Consider the following 22,567-nt stretch of genomic DNA (forward strand, 5'->3'; position numbering starts at 1 on the left):
TTGAGTTTTCAGAATATTGTGAAAAATCACATAAGCAGCTCCACAGTTAAAAAAAAAAAAAGAAAAGAAAAAGAAAAAGAGCATAGAAATGTTCTGTATCTGTGAACTCTTTTTCCTACTAAAGAATTACCATCTACCTACTTAGGAATTCTTTGTTTAGTCTTGATCTTTTGTTTTGTTCTTTTCCAGTGCACTTGTTTGTTTGGAAAATAACTTCATTAAAGATTTGTGCACAAAAATAACCATTAGTAAGAAATGTAATAAGAGATTAAATGTGGAAATAAACGTGTTTTGTACCCAGGTTTAACTTTCCTGTGTCTCTAGAGAGTCACTTACATCTGACCAGGGAGGATTATTTGTCTTGCATGTTGTCTCCATACTCCACTGACTTCATGTTTGTAATCACTGCATATTTAGTGGGCAATCTACTTTGCTGTTAATCAACTGACAAAGAAGGCTACACACTGAGAATTATTTTCCCTTTCAGAACCATTATTAAGATGAAAATGGATTTATTATCATCAGCTTTTTGGTAAAACTAAAAGGGTAAATTATAAGTGTATGCTTCATAACTGTGCCTTTAATATCTCTTCAGAATCTTTCTAATTTAATCCAATATTAATCTTTCTCAGCACTGTATTTCTTCTAACACCTATTTATGTGTTTCCACCTGACATTACTGATCAATTCTATTCTAGGAGTAGTAGGTACTTAACAAGTTTGTACTTTTGAGTGGCTGATCAGGAAGCCTGTAGCATCAATAATATGATCACATCTCCATAAAGCACAGTATTGCTTCCTTCATCATTCCATAATTTGGATGCATTTAGATATTGATATGTTTGCTCATCTTAAAGTATGAAAATAATAAACATTGTAACATCTTAAGCTGATAGTCTGTGAACCTGAAAATAAAAAGGGAGGCTTTGTTTTACATATGGTGCATTTCTGTTGTTTGGATGATTTTCTAGATAGCCATCTGTGGCAGAGTAAGGATGGCAAGTAAACTGATTTCTCATACTTGTTTGCCAAGATTCATGAGTATCTGCTTTGTGTGGCGTGTTGCCTAATCAGAGGCTGGTTGGACTCACTGTCAGAGGTTTCAAACAGTAATGTATTTAGTGTCTGCCTTCAGGCAAGCCTTTTGGCATTAATCTAGAAAATTTCTAAGTACAGGGGACTAAACTTTATGTAAAAATGAACCTGCTGGAAAGAAAGAAAGGGAATAAAATAAGGTTGCAGATTAAGTGTAGAGGAAGGACTAACAGAACAGTTCAGGAGAGCACAAGGCCAATTCTGACTGCCAGTAAAAGCAGACTGCCTCAGGTCAGTTGAAATCTAGGCAGATTATTTGTGCCAGAATATAGAAGTGTGAGTAACTGGTAATAACGAACAATAGGGCCAAGAGAGAGATCTAGATAAATCCCCTACATTTAGGACTTGTTACCCAATAAATTTTGGAAGTCATTAAGATACTTAAGAGGTTTGACTCAAACCCTACTGAAATCAGTGCAAAGGTTCCCCGATATCTCTATCAGACTTCAAGTTTCCAAGTAGCTACTACACAAAAAGAATCTATCTGCACTTTTGTTTGTATCTGACCCACAAGGACATGTATCACAAGAGTGAGAGTAAAATCAAAGGGATCTAACAAAGATCTAATATGGTAAAAGAATTTGTATTAGCTGAAGTACAGTGAAAATAAGCAAATGAACTTTTAATCTCAAAACAAAATTATCTTTTGTGCCTAATTAAGCATACTGATATATACAAAACTACATGTAGTTTTACTTGCATGATCCTTTCTTCATTGTTTAAATTTCAGTTGTCTATTTCAGCAAATCTTTTCTAGAGTTCTCTGTATGATGTGGAGGTCTCCTTGATCTTATCAAGATGATTAATGGAGTAAAAATGGTATGGTACTGCTGTGAGAGAGAATTTAAATAAGTGCTATTTCTGTAGTTGTTATTTTTGCAGTATATAATAGTATATGACTACTATTATGTAACAGCAAATTAAATTAATGTTATATTAGCACTATTTTGATACTATGATGGGAAAACCCTGCTGTGCATCCTTTCATTTCAGGTGATTATTTTGTTTTGCTAAATGGAGAATATTTCCATCAAAAACACAAAATGAGGACTGAACAGGAAAAGACATATAAAAATTCATGTAACAAAATTATAAAATCTGCATTTTGAAGCTGTAAAACCCAAATGCAGAACATACGGTTGTCTGACAGATTTTTTGTAGTGTTTGCTATATCTTTTTTTTTTTTTTCCTTTAAATTTATCCTAAACAGCTTTTGAAACTCGTACTAGAACTCAGATATTTTCCTTTAAGGAGGCTGATTCCTTGTGACTCTGCTGCGACAATTCTTATATTGCTTTTCCAGCAATTTCATCCCTGACTAGTGCAAGAATCAGAATTAATTTCATACAGTGGATTATTGAAGTGGTGAAGTGGCAGTGAGCCATCCCAACTTTCAGGGATGGCTGTATATTTCTGAGCATCCCAAGCCTTTTATCATGCTTAGGATCTCACAAGAATATCAACAGCAACAAGAAATCCAGTAAGGAAATAAGTTACATTTTTTCCTCTATGGTGGCTTTGAAGCACAACCTTTGACACCTTTTGTTAACTTCTTACATCACTGAAGCAATTAAAAACTGCTGTCTGCCAATATTTGATCACCTACTCCTTTTGATCAGTGTGGATGATCATCCCTGACCTTCAGCATCCCTTCCCTTCATCTCTGTTTTCATACTTAAGAACATTCCTGTTCTTAGCCTGTCCTAACACTTAAAAATATACCTCGCTTGTAGTAAACAATGATGAAAAATCACTAAAGCAATCCTTTTGTTCACTGTGGTGACATTTCCTCTAATTAAATTTTCATCTCTGAAGGTATTTGGGCCTCTCTGGTCCATCTGGGATATGTTTGCCCTCAGCATTGCCTCAGGCCAAATGTATTTTTGTTGATATGCTGCACAGCATGCTGTCCTCGGTGGCTGTGGTTATTCCCCACTGGTGGTTTATTTAGAAGATTATTTCACCAGTTTCAAAGTACTTTTTCTAAAGTCTTTTTTTTCCCCCTTCTTTTGAAAGAGAGAGGGAGCTGAGTGCCCCCACAGTGCCCTCTCTTCTATGAATCAATGTGATTTTATGTTCTTTTCAAGGAAGTTTTTGAACAGGCTATTTGTAGACCCATGATGGGATGGAGGAGACTGCACTTCTACACAGGTCAAGAGCCTCTCAAAGGACTTTATCTTCAGAATATTTTTCTCTGGGTTGAGCATCAACATCAGTTAAACTGATCTAGGGAAACTGATTTAAACTGATTTGGTAAGGGATCATGATTTGTTGTACAAAGAGCAATAAAATGTTAGATGTAGCAAAAAGATTTGGGAGCCATATTTTATTACCTTGCAGCAATATGTGCCTGGCAGTAAAAAACAAAAACCGAAAAACAAAATTGTTTCCATCTATTTTTACATTTCCCATACCATCTCACTCAACGTGTCTTAACACCAAATTTCAGGTCATTTTTGCACACATGCACAAACTACTACAGTGCAAGATATTGTTTACTGACTTAAAAAGAGAAATGCATGAATCACTGCAAAGTGTAATGAAAGTGTTTCTCATTTACTTTTGCATAATAAAGGCCACTGGGAGGACTGTCTCCATATTGGCTATGCATCATAGATGCTCTTCTAATTCTTTCAAGATAATAGAGTCTTATCCCATGGAAAAGTCTACGTGAGATTTTTTAGGATAGTTTTTGATTTTACCATTCTACAGCACTGATATAATTTTGGAATATCATATTTCAGTAAAAGCTCACGTTACATTTTCAATTTCTTATTATTCAGTAATTAACATGCTGAAACAATTTTATCATACTGAGAGACCTGGGCAAAGGTGGCAGCCATCATTACCAGAAACAATCGCTTTGCAAATTACTTCCCAAACTTCTTAAAAACTTACACATTCTCTTTTTTTTCCCACCCTTAACTCTTCCACACAAATGCAAAGGGAGCTTGCTACAAAAAAAGAAAGGACATGGAGAAAAATAGGAACAAGGCATTTGTGGATTAATGACGTTTTTGTGGTTTCAATTCACTAATTCTGAATAAAACTGCTCTGTTTAGAAAACAGTTCTATTGTGTTTTTGAAGTTGTGCAGTTTGAAATTTCCTTGCCTTGTAAGTCGAAACTGAGAAATCATAAGAATTTTGTTTATTTACTGGGTTAACACAATGCTGTAAAGTAGTAATGGCCGTAGTAGTGTCATTTATGAGACCATGAATGGGTCTTTTTATTTGCATGTGTCTTACTGTTGCGCACCCTGTCATTTCCACTTTTGCAAATGGAATGGAAGATCGGGATGTAGAAGTGACTGTAACAATGACAGTTTCATGCTTTGCACAGGTGGAAATGAAACAAAGAATGAAGAAACAACAATAGTAGAGAGCAGTATCTGTCTTGTTCATGTTTAAGGTTTCATTCTATCCTTATGTGGTACAAAGTTCTCTCCTTGGTTGCACTTGTATTAAAGCAGCATTCCTCTTAGGTTACAAACTCTGCTACTTTGGATCAACCTAAACTTGAAAACAAAGCCTGGCAATGACAGGCAAACTCCTTGACTGAGCACATCTGCACCAAAGAAGTATGAAGAGCTAGGGGCATTTGTTCCAGAAGAGAAGCACCTTATTTCTGAGAGAACTCCATGGAGTTACTGCAGTCATTGCGTTGGTAGCTTTGGACAAGTTTTGTTAAGAGCTGAAATACTGTTTAGATGAGTTCGGAGAAGTTGTATGAGAAATTGTATGTCATAGCTGCTACCCTCTAGGCTTTTCTAAAGCTTTACATCAATCTCTATTTACACTTTTTTTTCTCTATAAAGTGCTTAGTTGTGAAAAAGACAGTAATGTTATGTTATAGAATATGTACAAATACTTATTTTGTCCTGCAACCTTTTCCTTTTAACAGTTCTGTGTGGCTCAAGGTACTCAGACTAAACAAGAGAAAGGCATGCTCTATTACTGCATTTGTTCATTTTCTTTTCAAAACTGTATCAAATATATTATTTCATTCCATACTTGGAAACCACTGTTATACCCACTCTGCACAGACATAAATAGCTCATGAAAGACAAACCTGCAGAGAAACAGAGAGAAATGGCTCCCAGGACTTCCATTTTGCAAGTGAAAAAGACAGAAGCTTTTCTTCAGCAAATGTGGAAATGTACAAAGTGCTTTAGATAGAAGAATTGGAGCAACATGAAACCAAATTGCATATGAGCTTATTTGAACTTTAAAGAATAGCAGTAGCCATATCTCTCACAAGTAAAAACTGTCAGTGTTCTTAGGCTTAGTATTTTATCTGGAATGTTCAACCTACCTTTTAGGTATCGAGGTGTCAGTCCATGCTGACAGCAGAAGACCTCCAGTTCCCTAACCAGAGTCTTATGTCTCTTTGCTTACAAAATGATCAAGCTTACATGTATTAAAAGATATTACAGAAGATTTAATGCCTTTCTAGCAGTAATTTCTTATGTAATCTTGTCTTTTGAGGTAAAATGTTTGTTCAGATAAAAAAATATTAGTAGAGAAGAACTGCATAAAAAGCAATAATTATTTTATAACTCTTAAAAATAAAATGTTTCAGAAAGATTCTCTGCTTCTTACAAAGGACCCAGTTCTAATAAGGAATGTGATTTGATTTTTCAGGAAAGATGTGAGGAACCTAAAGAATCTACATGAGAGGATGCCTCCTCATTTTGGAAACCTTTCAAAAAATAATAAGACAAAGACCGTTCTTACTGGCTCAGCATGGTCCAGGTAGGAGTGCACCTGGCACTAGATGCAGACAGCAGCTGTTTCACCAGCATCCGTAATCTTTACTGGTGGCTTCCTGGCTGTACCTGTGTGCCCTGAATGCAAAAAGCATCTGTTTCACATTTATTCATTTACTCAGATGGCATTATCTACACTACTCGCTACCTTTGGACACAAGACTCTCATTTATAATTCATAGTACACAGATGCTTACAGGGAGTAGAAGCTTTGGCTACATTACCTGTCACTCTTAGTATATTTTGTATTCATGGTGGGTAAATATACAAGTATAAAGCTGCCATATTGTGTATGACTATCTATAATGCATTAGCAAACAGTTGTTTGATCATTTATACTGTCATTCTTTGTGGTTGAAATGATGTTAGAATGAAAAATGAAACAAACTGTGGGTTCACCCTCTGTTTCTCTTCTCTCACAATCTTTTTGTGTGTTGTTGGTCCTTTAACTTTTTTTTTTTTTTTTTTTTTTAAATGAAGGTGATTTTGTCTCCCATTGTTCTTCTCTTTGTATGATTATCATTCAGTACTCGGTCAGCTATTCAGTAAGTTCACCAGTACAGCTGGCTTCAGGAGAAGATGCTTCCTATTCTTTGCTTTCATAGGCTCATAAATCCAGCCTGCTGAGAATATTAAAAGGAGAAAAATACTCAGGCAGGAATAAAGCATATCAAAAAGAGAAAGTGAATGTAACTGGGGAAACATTTACTCAAGATTACGTATTAAGCAATTTGCTCTTTAGTACTGAAGGAGTATGGAGAGAGAATATATAAACTGTACTTTCCAGAGCCCACTGCATCCATCAAACACTGTTAAAACTGGCCATTTTTGAACAAGGAGAACATTCTGTATACCTTGTATTGTTTTTGAAAGCTATTTTTGGTGCAGTAAATATTAAAGTATGTCATTGTCCCTTGCATGCGCTCTCACTCATTTTTTAGGAGGGCAACTTTGCCAGAGATGCTTGACTTAAGAACCCATTAAAATGAAAATGTACTTGCAGGAATAGTGCTTGAAGACATGGGCACCGAGCATGCTTGGCAGCCTGGAAAGCTTACAGAGCTCGCCTAACAGGAATGCCATCACATTAAAGAATTAGCATAGCCCCAGGCAACAGCCTTTTTTTTGCAGTAGATGTGAGTGACATTTTGTATCTGAGGCACACTTTTTAATATTCCTTATCCACATGTAAGTTTTTTATGAGTACATAAAAAAGCAAAAGGTTAGTTTGTTCCTGTTGACATTTGTTCTTATTCCTTTCTCTCACTGGGTACTACAACTCAGATAAAGCTCTGATGTTCATCTCTTCTTCCACAACTTTCTCACTCCCTCCAAATATTAATTCTGCTTCCTCTTCAAGCTCATCTTTTCTGCTCGGCAGAACCTGTTCTGTCATTTTGTCTATTCTCTACCAGATGCCATAAATTCAGCAAAACTGCCACAAAAATCCTACTAGTCTCTTACCTACTTAGCAGTGCTTCCAATTTTACTGCTTAAAAGTACAAATAATTTAAAAAGAAAAAAAAAACAACAACAAAAAAAAACCCCAAACATTAATGAAGGTGTGTTACAGAAAGAATCTGAATGTCAGTGTTTGAAAGCCCCAAATGAACCTCTCTTTTCACTGACCCCAATCTATGAGAATTGAAGTCAGAGAAAATTGGAGAAATAATCACTCAACAGCCTCATCAATCAAAGCAGCACTTTAGACTGCTAATTATTCCCTGGTGGGCATACCTGAGAATTGAGAATTACAAATATTTGGCTCTTCTGACCACTCAGCAAGTCAGCTCAGGTTATTGATTCCACTACATGAAAATAATCCACCTAACTCTCAGATTCTTCCTCTTGGGAAATTATCTTGCATAAAGTTCTCTGACAAAGAACATATAACCAAAAAATATAGCTGCTGACAGCTAAGCTTCATAATATCCTAGTAGACTCCATTTTGTCAAATTACTTTGTGTATTTGCAACACAGGAAAAAAATGTACCTGTCTTTTCCTCCATTTTAGTTGTCTTTGCTTGATAGGCTGCACAGACCCTGAGAGTGCACAGAGGGGAGGCTGATCAGGAAGATGTGGTTGGTTCTGGTTCCTTATATACATGTGGTAGAGTTTGAAATTTCTCTATCCATTGGGCTGGAGCAAGTTGTTCATTCTGTCTTTTTTAATCACAGTCAGTGGATTAATCTTAATGCACTGATGGTGCTTATATGAGACAACAACATAGTCATGACCTCGTTTTGGTGTCTTGTTTCTCAATGGAAATCAGGAACAAGTAGTGCCTAAACCCTCTAGTGACTGGGGACTGATACTGTAAGTGGTTTACAGAGATACACTAGAAAAACGACGCATCCTGTTTTCATGCAAGAGCTTCCTACAGTTTGTCCCTAACACACTCCAGATATAGATCCCAGTTTCAGAGACTGTGAAGAACTAAGAACAGAGTGAGTGAATTAGGTCAGAGAGATGCTAAACCAGTTTTAGAACTCAAGAAGTTTGATTTTTAGGTTAGTTAATAGTCTCGTTTTTTCCTTGGTAGTCATCATGTGGAGGTCAAAGATTCTCTGTTTGGCTTTCAGTCCCCAATTCAAAATTTTATTTAATTGCTGTATTCCCCTTTGACATATACTTTCATTTTTTAGTATAACTATGTCTACATTTTCACCAGTCACATCCTAGATATCTGAAACATTACCATCTGACTTTAGAAAGTTTGTTATTAGCATTAATTTCTCTTTTGAAGCACATGGGAAAGTCTCACTGCTACTCCCAAAAAATAGCTGTTCAGGAGGTATTTTCCTCCCTGATAGCAAGGGGTACTTGCTGAACACTCAGAATCCAGCAGCATAACTTTCATGGCACAAACCCTAAGAATCCTCATACATCATTGCAGTCTTCTGCTTAAATCCATAAACATTCTGCAAAGACAGTTACAACAGATTTTCACACTTTCATAAAAAATGCACTGCACAATTTTGATTTTTTTTTTAAGAAAGCCCTCGTTGCCTCACTGTTCTAAGGCCACTTTGGTACAAGGATTTGTTATCTTGGCTGACAACTGCACTGAAGCCTATAATAAGAATTTCCTTCCTTCGCTCTAACAAGCAAATTCCCTGTTTTCTGAGAATCCTCTCTAGGAAGGCAGTGCTGAATGTGTATCAGGCTTGAAAAGAAAGCCTATCTACACTGCCATTTTCGCTTTTCATTTTTCTAATTTGCAACTCAGCTCACGTCCAGCTCAAAGAAGCAATTCTGCTTTCAAAATGCTGCAGCTGGTTTCCTCCAGTGCTCCCCCTATTCATAGCTAGGGAGGCAGTGGTGGGCTTACGCAAGATTGGCTTAAATGGGAAATCAATACTGGTTCCTTGGTTCCTACAAAAGAGCTGAACTGGACTGGATTGGCTCCAAGGAGAAAAAAGGAGTGGAGTGGAAAAAACTGGCTGCCAGTGGGATAGGTACTCTGCTGCATATGAGACTGTTTGGGTCTCTGCCACTGAACCCATCACAAGATGTCTGTGATAACCTGGCTTACCTCCTACCATCTGTTTTTGAGTAGATGATAAATATTGGAAAAATAAAAGTTGGAAGTTTTTTTTTTTTTTTTCCCTAGGCATATATTAGCTTATAAATACATAAATGTTTCTGTTCAGCATCAGTAGGAATTTGTATCTCATACTGTACTAACCAGTTACAAAAGGGATTGGAAACTTGTTCTGCAGATGAAAAGTGGAATCACTGGGGTAATTCCTTGTTCTACAGTTAAGGAGAAATGTATCATCTAATTAGCAATTTCATCAGACTTTGCTCAATGATTGGAACTCAGTTTCACAGGGTGTCACTTGAGAAGACTTTCTATTTAATCTTTTGTATTTAAATATTCTGTGGCATGAATCTCAGTGAAATTCACATTTTTGAAATCTATGCCTGTTTGTCATTTTATTTACATGAAGTTAGAAGGAAAGAAAATTCTGAACACCGGAGGAATTGTTATAACCTGCTAGATGATCAGTCCATTAGTTTGGTTAACTTTAATCAAATATATAATATAATATATATATATATTGTCATTATGTAGCAATACACCAAATAGAGAAGGAAATTTTTACTGAAAATTCTTCCTATACTGAGTTCAGATACGTTTTCTGCTATTCCCCATGTAGTCTCAGAGCTAGAGAAGCAAAGGGAGACCTTATGGGGGGAAGCAGACAAGGTGATTACAGGGAGGAAACTCTGGGATGACAGTGGAAGAAATCTTTGGATCTCAGGTAGATTTACGTGTGTAACTGGAAGGCACCCCTTGGAAACAGAATGAGAAAACGACCATGAAGGTAGCTGAGGAGAAAGGCTATTTCATATTAAGATTGTTGAAATTTAAAATACTTGGTTAGAACATGAGTATCTCTATTGCTTAGACAAAAGGTATCTAGCTTTCTTCTAAGGTCTAGAATTAAAACTACTGTGAACGGCCAAATGCTTCCTGAAATACTGCAGACTGCCTTGTTTCTTTATTGAAGATCCCACTGCTCTAATACAATACTGGAAAGATGGTTATTCATGCTATCCATTCTTACACAGCTTTTGCAGTTTTAATAGCTCTCACTGCTAAGAGTTCTTAAGGCTTTGTCTGGTGTGATAAAGATCTGCTTACAATACTAACAGAGCTATCAGCCACGGAGTCCTGAGCCAAATGGCTGTATGCTTCATTTGAAAAATTTGCTTTGTTAGAGTCATTGTGATTACTGGTATGATCAAGGTGAATAACAATTATCTTTTTATATACTGTCAGCAATATAATTATTAATGTCTTTACAGTTTTTCCTGTATGGGAATGCCCACAGTCTGAACTATGGAAAGAACTGAGAAAAGTTGATACCCAGAAGGTTAAGGAGTGAATAAGGGGAAAGGGAAGGGGCAAAGGGAAAAGAAGAAAAAGGCTTTGTGTCTTAGAAAGCCATGTTCTGCCATCTCTGATGCAAAGAGAAAAGAGAAGTGCAATATATCAGATCTGAATTTCTGTATCAGTCATCATACCTAAGAATTATTTGGTAATACTACTCCAAAATCTCAGCACCCTTAAATTCACGTTAACCTTTTCCAGCACTATTTTTACAATACAATCCCTACTTTTTCCCTCCTAAAATGTTAAACCAAAAAAGGGTGATGCTGACTGCTGTTTTTCATTACCGACCAACTTGTTTAAGATAAGTTTCAAGCCATGTTTCCAATTCATTTTTAAATTTCATTGATCAGGAAAGAGGGCACCACATGAAGAGTATTAACATTATCTAGGCTTTGACATTCTGCACTGTATGACTGGAAAGGTTCACAGGGGCACTGCATCACTGAGAAGATTTTTTTATCTTTATTTTTTTTAATCAAAGCTCAAATAGATATAGTATCGCAAAATGAAGGAGGCTGATCTCTAGACATGAGGAAGGTCTTAAGAACAACTATCATGCATAGGTAAATATAGATATCACTGTATTTAATTACTTATATACATATCTGCACATGCTGGATTTGCAACACTCTGATTCTGTGTTCAATAGATGTATGGTATACCTGGGTTGATACCCACAAATCCTTAAATGCAACAGTTTGTTGAATGGTTCCATGGCTTATTTAGTTTAGCATGTCAAAAAGCATCAGTGAATTTTTTTGTGCTAGATTAATAACACAGAGTATCTTCAGTCACATGTAATGAATACTGCCATTCTCAAATGAGCAAGTGGTTTCAGATCCATACAAAGCCTTATTTTCTTTAATAATCATCGTTATTAGGCAGCTCTGCTGTTCTGTGATCATTGCAGCAAGTGTAGTATTAATTTTCTGTGCAGACTTTTTTTTTTTTTTTTTTTTTCAGTGACCACTAGTAAAATTTTACTTTGTAGTTTTATGGACTTTAGTCATAGAGCTTGTATCAAACTGTAACAGACCGTTTATGTGGTCATCCCTCTGAAATACAGTTTTTATTGTGTTTGAAAGTTAAGCAGAGATCGTGGGAAAATTTTCCTCTCCTCTTTAACATACAGATATCCTGGTATCTAAGGACAAGGAAAAATCTATTTTGTGCCACCCTGTTGTAGATGTGCTTACAACACTGTTGGTCCACTGTTCAGCAGCCAAACATTCCTCTCTTTAAATTTAATGTTACTTTCCAACAGCAAACAGTGATGCCACATGGTTTATTTTGTCCTGTTTCCTGGTTTTGCTTATTGCTATAAATCAGTAGACATCATTCTTTTGATCTAGTTTAGCTGTTGTTGCATTTCTTCACGTACTAATGGTTTAAAGAAGGAGTACTATCGTGAAATTTCAGCCCTTCATGTGGTCCTGTTTCTCATAAGAGAATCTTTAAAATTTCCTCAAATATATGTTTGCTGGCATTCCCAGTTTAATTATGTATTGGTTTTTTTTTGCATGTTATGTGTTTTTTTGTTTTGTTTTGTTTTGTTTGTTTGTTTGTTTTGTCTCTACTAAAACAATTATTTCTAGAGGTGCTGTAGATTTGGCTTGTTTTGCACTTATACACTAGCTGGCTTCCTGTTGCCTTCACCTGAGAGCAATTTACTCCCACGTTCTCCCTCCTGGCTCTATGCAGATTGCTAGAATCTTTTAATCAATCAAATTCACGGCATTTTAGAAATACTTGAGTTGTGAAAAATAAGGCCTTATCATGACGTTCTAGATTGCTCTCAGATTGTAATGGTGTTACTCTTAAGCATTCATTTTTATTTACAAGTTATTAATAGAAAACTCTTTCCATTTGTGAAATCCCTGTAAATTTTTCAAACCTGAGAGATAGTGGTTGATATGCAAGTGGAGTTATGTTAGGGAGCTTTCTATCTGAAAATTGCTTATTTTTCACTGGCATGCCTGCTCCAGATCCAGGGCTGCTTACTTGAAGGGGTGAGATACAAATTACTCATTTCCTAGCTTTGTTTACCTCCTTTAATGTTAGCCTCATATGCCAAAAAGGAGCCAAACATATGCTGTGTCAGAAACTTCCTATACTTTAAAGTTTCCTTTCTGCCTTCCTTCCTACTTCTCACCTTCTGTCCATGCCTGCCTGCCTGCCTCTTTCTTTCTCCCTTTCTTCTCTTTTTGTGAACACAAAGCTTCTAGTATCAGTAGGCAGTAGAAATCACCTTAATTTTGGGAAGCCGAGGCTTCCATGGCTCTTGGCTGCCTTGGCATCCAGCCAGGCTTCCTCAGACTTTTCCCTAGCAAAAAAAAAAAAAAAAAAAAAAAAAAAAAAAAAAAAAAAAAAACATGAAGGAAATTTATTTGCAAGAAGAAGTTAAGCAAAATGAAAAATCAGTTCTAAAAATGCATAATTGTTCAATTTTATTTGAACAGATACACCTAGAAATACAGATGTTTATTTGTATTTAGGGAAGCACAGACAAGTATTGTCCTTAAATAGAAATAGAGGCATGATTTGAAATATCATTAGCACAAAATTTACATTTTGGGGAGCAGATCAGGAACCACTCTTCTCAGTTAAATCAATTTCTAAAGGATATACATGCTTAAATCTCTAGCATTTCAGTAACTGAAAAACAAAGAGAGAGAGAAACACTGACAAAACCAGTAAGTTTGAATATAAATCAACATTTTGAAAAGACCACAAACTATATTTTTTATTTTAGATTTTCAAACATGAAAGAGAATAAGAAAAAGCAAAGAAAAAACTCACATTCTAAGTAAAAAATATTGATACAATAAAGGTAGAGAGAGAAGCAAAGACAGGAAAACTGACACAGAATGATAAGGACCTTGCGAAATTTCATACCATGCTTATTACTTATAGATTGTGTTTGCTACTTTCATATATTACAATGAGAACAGCTGTAGATAAAGAAATAGCTTGTAATCAGAGCACAAATGATTGTCATCTACTTTTAGGACAAGAAAAATAACTGAAATGATAAAGGAGAAATTTCATATAATATTAAAAGCCAAAATGTTGCTACTGACTTAATATAATATCAAATGAAAGACTGTGATCTGACCTGTGCACTCGTGACTGGTAACTTCTGAAGGTAGTGTTAATTACTAATTTTCATTAAAGATGATAGATGAACTTGAGAGGGAACTTGAGGGAACATGGACTCAAACTGTTCTCTCTGGATGTGGTCCTAAGTACTACAGGTCTCCCAGTGAGCTTGCAGCAGAACAAAAGGGCTTTCAAATTCTGATGTTAAGGAATTTACTAATCACAGATCTGAACTTAATGGAATAAGGTCATAATGTGTGTGTCCAAGTGTGAAAGAGTGTGACTTTTGTAGAAAAATCTTACTTTTTCTGCTCAGCAAAATGTTCTAATCTTTTCTTCTATTAGTTCTATGCGGAACTGTTCAATAAAAATTTTTGCTGCCACAACTGGATTACCCTGGAAGGCACCATTTAGTTATCTGTAAAAATAACTTCTGTCAGATTGGAAGATTCAAACTGTGGGTATGAAAGAGCTGCTCTATATCCTTCTATTTCTGTCTTACTGCCATTAGTTGTGATTCTGTTTATAACAGTTGCTATTTACAACACGCAAAGCTTTGTAATTCTTTGCCATTAGGTTTGTTGGAAAGTGTGAGTTCTGAAAATGTTTGCTTTGGGTTTCCATGGTTTGTATCACTAGGTACTGTGAAAACTGAAAAATACAATATCTGCTGTGAGGGACTGGAGAAGGGAATGAAATAGACTTTATTCTTCACTGAGAGTGATTAACACCTCTAGAGCTCAACGTACTACACATATCAGTAATTGCTAATCAATCCAAGTGGTTTTGAATGATTTTATCTGTGCCATTTTCACTTTTTAAAGTTTTAAATTGTAAGGAGTTGTGTTGTTTTCATAACTATGGAAAAATCAGCACATTAGACTGCAACTTGCTCATTCACTATGAAAACTTTCTCATTTTGCTTTTTAAATTTATAAATCTAACTCTTGACTTTATCAGATCAAGATCTGAAAAACAGATGTGCACACCCATTCATGCTCACTTCAGCATATAACACCTCACCTGTAATCCTCAATCAGTACTTTAACTTGCTAGACCTTACTTTTTTCCAGTCTGTGGATCTTTTCCTCAGAGGGACTGATTACCAATTAGGGAACAAGAAACATATGCTCCAAATCACAGTTCAGTTTACTGAAAATGTTTGAACACTGACAGCAAATACTAGTGTATCTTCAACTGTGTGCACAAGCCTTTTCAAATCTCTCTGGACATTAATTACCAGGTCTTCGATCTACTTTAGAGCTAAACAGACATTGAATTATCTGTGGAGTTTGAACCATCTGTGAACCGTATCACTGAGAGTTCTGAAACTTTCAAATAAAGTATGAAACTTTATGAAACATAAAAATGCACTCTTTTATGAATGGAGTTATTTATTATATGATTGGGTATAAAAAAAAAAGCAAAATTTAATTTCAGTCTCTTAAAGAGCACTTTGCAGCAGCAATGGGAAGTCAGCTTTGGGTCTCACTTATCACTGAATGCATTACACCTTTCCACTTAGTTTTTTAAGTAAGCAAAGAAAGAATAAAGGGCAATGTTTCCCTTCAACATGGACACTTGTTTATGTTCAAATTACTACATTAAGTATAGGAGACGTGCTAAAAAGCTTGGAATCAGTGGCTGTAATATTAGAACTTGTATGTTTTAGGAGGGCTAAGTAGAGGATCTATCTACATAAAATAAAATGAAAATATTATTTCCACTAAAATAATGAAAAATAGTATGTCTAAATAGAATGAAAAGTAAAACACAATTATCACTGGAGGCAGTAGGAATCTTACATCTACCCTTTGTTCTGAACCAGCTATGACCATCCTGGTTAATCCTTTTGCAATACAAAGGCAACAGGACAGTCAAGGTAAGTGATGATTGGGTAAGAAATTTCCTTCAGAAAGGCACTGATTTCTCATAGTAAAGTACTGTGATAAGGAGTTATCACAGTTCTAGTTATGTTTTCCTAATGATAAATTACACTCAGTGATAAAGTACTGTATTTCTGACATTTCTGAAATTTCATGTCTGGAAGTTCCAGTTGTTTAAGCTTATTTTGTCTGTCTCTACGGAAGAAACAGTCCAGCTACAGATATCTTCTCTTCTTACCAATATTATGTTGATAGACTCATGTTCTTAGAATCTCTTTTAACACTTAAGTCCACCTTGTGGACTCAAGTAACATTTAAGAAAACTCTCCTCAGCTTTTTTGAATTTGACAAAAGTTTTTATGCCATATGGCATGTATGATAAAGTCTCCAAATGCTGATTCCATTCCACTGATAATGAGAAACTAAAAACCTAATCTAAAGCAGGAGCTGTGATGACCTCTTTGAAGTATTTCCAAAGTGGACATTCCCCTGTCTGTCTCATCAGTACAGTCTGACAGAAGACAGCTGGCCTCAGAGAGACCAGAAAATAAAGAGTATATTTGTGTTCTGTACTATTTCAGATATAGGAAAATTTATCACAGAGATACAGAAGATAATCAGCCAGGGAATCCAAATTATGATGCTTATATGACTAGCAATTAGTTCCATTAAATCATTGCTACAATGAAATATAGATCATTTTATTATTCCACTATTACAACCTATACCACAGACTAGGATCACTGCATTTGGCTTTGACACCAACATCCTGTCTTTGTGGACAAAGATGACTAGATTTGTAAAGAAGAATCAAGCAGCAATAAAGTATGCAAAGAGGAAGTTGAGTAAATGTGTATAATAGAAAAAAAAATACTATTTGAATATTGTTTTTACTCAAAGAAACATTCAAGTAACATATCCAGTACCAGTCAAGATTTTTTTCTAATAATAACATTATTAATATGACTAAGTGTAATTATGTACTAAGCATAATGAAATATGCAGAAAATAAGTGTTTTTAAACATACTATCATAACACATATTTTTAACGTCTTTGCCATAGGGTTTTTTTTTTTTTTTTTTTTTTTTAATGCAGTGGGGGTTTCATTTCATTAGTATCACATTTATTCCTTTGCACATAGATGAGATGCCACTGAGCTCCAAGATCTCATTACATGCCTCTCTGTTCACTTCTCAATTCCCAACACTGAAATTCTAGAAAACAAAACCCTTAAAAGGCTTCCATACTCTGAGCCCTAAGCCAGTGGACTTTTTGAGGATGCTTTTAGCAATGATAATGTGCACAGAGTGAAGGCTTCACATGCAAAACTGTTATTTGCAACTGCTTCAAAATTGTTTGATGAACATCTTAAAAATCAAAACATAGAGTGACCAGCCATGCTTGAAAATACAGGTTAGAGAGCAAACAGATTAGATTAAATTTTCAAAGCCACATAGAATAAAAGTTCCTGTTGCTTAAAATGTCAGTGGAAAATGATCATCCAAATGCTTTAATTTCTGAAAATTCCATCCACTAGTTATCAATATGGTATTAAAAACTGCTCAGTCTCCTCCCATAGGTAGAACTCTTTCTTCAATAGCAATTTTTTTTGTGTGTGAATGGCATGGTTGGGAAATAAATTCAGATAAAGCTAACTTAAAGATTTCTTTGAGACAGTTTTACTGTGTCCAGGATATTTCCATAAATTCTAATAGGTTTAATATTTACCTAAAATACAAAATAGCTTTACTTAATCAAATTATATATATAGCATTTGAAAAAGTTAGATGTGGATCTTAGAGTAAGGCTCAAAAGCATGACTACATTAAGCAAACTACACAGATTTCTTTTCATTTTCAGCTTTTTCTTGACCATCAGTTTCACTACATATTAGCAACTCCTATAGATGCTTCTCAGTAGGAACAGAACTTGTCTCACAGACATGATACACCTTCTTTTTAAAATAATGCTCTGAATTTTAGATAAAAGCTTTGCATTATAAATGTACAAAGCATTCTGCTAGGGAGTGTAATAAATCTGCTTTCAAATATCACTCTGATGTATAATGTATAACAGAAGAAGAATAGTACCATTTTAAAAGAAATAGGGACTTGGTTTCTATCTTTAAAATCCCTTTTAACTCTTAGAAACGTTGATGGCCTGTTCCCAATCACAACTAGAAAAAGTGGTAAACACTACATTTAACTTTCTAACTTTGATTTGAATGGGAGTCCTTAAAGGACTGGCTTCACCTAAAAAAAGAGAAAAAATGCTTTATATGAGTACAGTCACTGCACTCACTTCATGGTGGAGTCATCTCTTTATGTGACAGTTCGTTCGTTGCCACTGCTTTCAAAATGTCACACTTTCAAAATACAAGAAAACAAAAAAATCTGAAGTGATCCTGTGATGGCTATCAGACACTATACTTTGAGATATCTTTTTATCATTTTTTTATATTTTTTTACTGTACATTTAGGGTTTTTGTTTCTCCAGGTATCTGCAAGCAGGTTCGTTTTTCTTGTTAGAAAAGCTATGGTTTTTTTTTTTTTTTGGTTTTTTTTTTTTTAAATAGACTATAACTATTTCATTTAATGTTGGAAATTTGCTCTTTATGTTAGATTCCACCCTTCTACAAATAGGAGTTGCTGAAAATATTGTGTTAAAAGAAAGAGGGTTGGTTTTGTTTTTGTAATATACTATAATTTTGTTTCCAGCAGCAGAATAAGGTTTTCAAGAGGAGTTTGAATGGGAACTAAGGGATTGAGGCAATCAAAGCTATTTAATTTCAGAGAAGATGGAAATCATCTGTATCAGAATATTTTGTGTTATTATCTACACTTTTCTTATAAAGAAATTCTTAATCTATAAAATGCCACAGCTATTGTTCCATTTTATGAAGCAATTACTGATAAAAAACATACTTCTGTCAAACATACAGTCCATTGGAAATTGGACATGTATCCAGTATACAGTTCTTATTTGCAGTATTAGTCTCATTTTCTCTGATTGAAGCGTTTACATTAATAGAGAATAACAGATAATAAAATCTGTAGAAGTGTGATCTTAATGGAATAAATTCCTGACTGCGTTTAATTGTGTTACTGTTTTGTTTTCTATTTTCACTGTTAATGTAATTAGTCACATGGATTTCCCCTTAACATTGGCAGAGAAGAAAAATGAAAAATTTGCTATTCTAATATAATATATAGTTCATTGTATGCAGTAAAATATGCATGTCTTCTTCTTCAAACAGCAGTTTTTGAATGATTCATGAAAAAAGTAATCTACATCAATAAAAAAACAGCCCTGTGAAATTCATAGGAAAACACGTTTCATAAAGTGCAGAGTGGCCATGACGTTTTTGTTCTCTCCATTACCATTTTAATTCCTTCATTTGCTTCTCCCCTGCTCCCAGAATTTCTGTGAGTGTATATACTAACCACATGGGAAGAAATTTCATGGCTTCAGTTTTATATTTTCTATATTCATATGCATGCAAGTTTTGTGTCTATTATAATCCATAAAAATGTTTTTTTTTTTATTTTTATTTTTGTGTGAAAATTGCAACACTCATCATAGGTGGAACAGAAGCAATAGGATAAATTCTCTTTATGAAAATGTGCTGGATTTCTTCAAATATTAGTTTGACAACAGAAGATAAACTAAGGAAAATAAGGTCAAAAACACAGGTGTCCAACCTTCTGGCTTGCCTGGGTCAAATTAAGTGAATAGGAATTGCATTGGGCTGCACATAAAATATATAACATAGTTAGTATATCTAGGCAACAAAATTTCTTTTAAAATATTATTCTTATTAAAATATAAAAATAAAAAAAAAGAGAGTAACAAGAACATAAAATTAGTGGGATATTTGACGCTGTTTCTGTGAAATTAATGCATCAATATCGTCTTGAATGGAAGTGTTTGCAATTCTTTATCAGAGATTTTGGCAAAATTTTACTCTTCCTGTACTGCACTTCATCCCTGAAAATAGTTGTTCATAAATGTACATACTGCCAAAAAGTGATGGCATCAATAAGTCATGATTGGCATTGAGGAGACATTGAGCACACAGGCTCTATGGTGGGGGATTTCAGTCACCCAGCTGCCTCCTGGGAAAACAACGTGGCTAGCTGCAAACAATCCAGGAGACTCCTGAGTCCACTGATGACACCTTTCTGGTTCAGATATTGGACAGACCTGTCAGAGGTGAAGTGTTTCTGGACGTGGTGTTCACCAACACAGAGGCGAGTATTAAAGAGATAAAGATTGGAGGCAGCCTGAGCTACAGTGACCACGCTTTGGTTGAGTTTGGGATCTCAAGTAATGCAGGCCTGGCAAAGAGTGGAATCAGGATTCTGAATTTCAGGAAAGCAAACTTCGGGCTGTTTAAGGAATTATTGGATGAGATCTCCCAGGAAACTGCCCTTAGGAACAGTGTAACCGAACACAGCTGGCAGAACTTTAAGAATGCCTTTCTGAGATCACAAGAGCTCTCAAACACAGAATAAGAAACCAAGCAGACAAGGCAGGAAACCAGTGAGGCTGGTCTGCTGACCAAAGTCTGCTGGTTAGGCTGAGGGAAGGAAAAAAAAAAAAAAAAAAAAAAAAAAAAAAAGTATAAGAAGTGGAAACAGGGATGAGCGGCCTGGGAACAATATAGGGATGCTGTCTGGATGTGCAGGGTTGGATTCAGGAAAGCCAAGACACAGATGACTCTGAACTTGGCCAGGGATGTGAAAAACAAGACTGGATTCTTCAGATATGTTAGGCAAAAGAGATAGGCAAAGGACAGTGTATTCCCTCCGAAGAAATTTTTTACTCAGAGGGTGGTGAGGCATTGGAACAGGCTGCCCAAAAAAGTTGTGAATGTCCCATCTCTGAAGCGGTTCAAGGTATCCTGAACAGCCTGATCTAGTGGTTGGCAACCCTGCCCATTGCAGGGGTGATTGGAACTAGAAGATCTTTAATGTCCCTTCCAACATAAGCCATTCTCTGATATGATTCTTTAATCTATGTCAGATTTATCCCTTTTTATCTCTTGATTACCTGATACTGTCATATTATAAATCAGTTTTTTTTTTTTTTTTTGTCTACTTCTTGCTTATTGTTTCAAATGAATTCATCAGTACAGAGCCTATCCTCTGACCAGAAAAGTAACCATGATTTCCCAAACAAAATAAAGCAAATTCAGTGGAAAATTCTGTATTGAAAGTAGTGAAAAAAAATATCACCAGCTTTTCAGTATGTGCAGAAATAATAAGTTAGCTTCTGATAAAACAGGGTGCTGAATAATATTGCTTTTTATCAGCTAGGTTATTACTGATTTTCAAAATGTCTATGCATTGTATAGTTATATTTCCTACACAGAGCACATAAGCTGAACTCCTTATCAGAAGAAATGAGTTGTAGATATCTTAATCACGTACATATTTGAGGTGCCTAGAATAGTATCTATCTGATTGCATTCTGTAGTCTAATTGTAGTCAACGGATGCCCTTAACAGCATTTGCCAACTGCTAATTTTGCCTTATGGTACTTTACTTGTAATTTTAGCAAACAAAATCAGTGACTCTTCCTGTTTAATTCTGAATAATGCTCTTTGCATAATATGTTTGGGGAAATTCATCATATGAATATTTCTTGACTGAATACATTATCCTACATAAATTAGGTTATATATATATGTACCATAAAAGTATAATATACTTCAATATAATCAAACATCTAAAATATCAAAGTAATTTTTCATATGCATACTTGTTGCGTGGTCTTTGCAAAAGGTTAGAATATTTATCACATAAAAGCTTTGCTCCCTTCACTGATCAGAATGAGAAGTTGCAAGTAGGGCTTGAGAATGTAAAAACTATTGTCTACATGAATTACTCTTAACACTACACAAGAGAGAAGTCCCAAATAGTGAAGACTTAAAAGATTTATTTTTGGACTCGGAAGGGTTTTTTTTATTTATTTACTTTTTAATTCCAGTCAGATCTTTAGCTTTTATAAACTAGAAAACTTTTCATGCTTTGATAGGAAAAGGAGACCAGTATGTTAAATAAGCAAAGTGAAATTATGTCTGCACAAATTATAATTAGAACCAAAATGGCTGATGGGTGTTGTTCTGATCATTTGCACCAGTATTACAGCTCTGTAGCCCAAGTTTAATTACCAGAGTTAATCATGATTGATCAGCCTCATGGAAACTGAGGGTGTCACATTCTGACTTGCTCCGAGTAAGTCTTGGAGCCAGTGAGATGGTAGAGAGATGTGATCAGCTCCCTGATTTTAAGGCCAGGACTGATTCCAACGAAAATGGAAGCTCCTGCCAAGGAGCTTAGTGTTGTCAGGTCCTGGGCATTAAGCCACTGGAAAATAGCCATGCTGGATTTCTATTCTGCTGTCCCAGCTCTCTCCACGTGTTGGAAGGAGACATGGAAACACAGAGCCCAGCTGTAGTGCAGATGCATCAGCTTAGATGCATGCTCTCTGGAATACTTGTTTCTGGGTTATAGCCCAGAGGGATCAAAACCCAGCTTCTGAATCTGTTATTCTAAAACAAGTAGACTTATCAGTGGAAAAGGAGCAGGAAAATAAGGCAAAAGTGAGTGCTCAGAATTGATAATCGTAGGCACCTGAACAAAAAACTCCCTGTGAAGTACATGAAAAGACAGTCTAATAAGAAGGTCAGTGAGAGCTGGAGTCTGCCTTAGGCATTCCATTTACTCCAATTTAAAATCATCACCAAGATATTTTAGAATTGGCACACACAAAACATCTATTCTTCCATCATATAACACTTTTCTTAATTT

The 22,567-nt window shown here is 35.4% G+C and overlaps 1 long non-coding RNA gene across 2 annotated transcripts in view; it reads left to right on the plus strand.

Annotated features, from left to right (window-relative positions):
- LOC121110806 overlaps positions 1 to 15,810 on the plus strand; it is a 112,294-nt gene extending 96,484 nt beyond the window's left edge. Inside the window, exons 4-5 of one of the 2 annotated variants that reach the window (XR_005859331.1) lie at positions 5,738 to 5,848; positions 15,694 to 15,810. This is a non-coding gene — a long non-coding RNA (uncharacterized LOC121110806). Of the gene's footprint in view, positions 1 to 5,737; positions 6,890 to 15,693 lie in introns of those variants that run through there. The other variant, XR_005859332.2, reaches the window with a different exon arrangement.
- Positions 15,811 to 22,567: the final 6,757 nt, after the last annotated feature.

Source organism: Gallus gallus, chromosome 4 (assembly GCF_016699485.2).
Source record: "Gallus gallus isolate bGalGal1 chromosome 4, bGalGal1.mat.broiler.GRCg7b, whole genome shotgun sequence".
In the NCBI taxonomy this organism is placed as follows: Eukaryota; Metazoa; Chordata; class Aves; order Galliformes; family Phasianidae; genus Gallus; species Gallus gallus.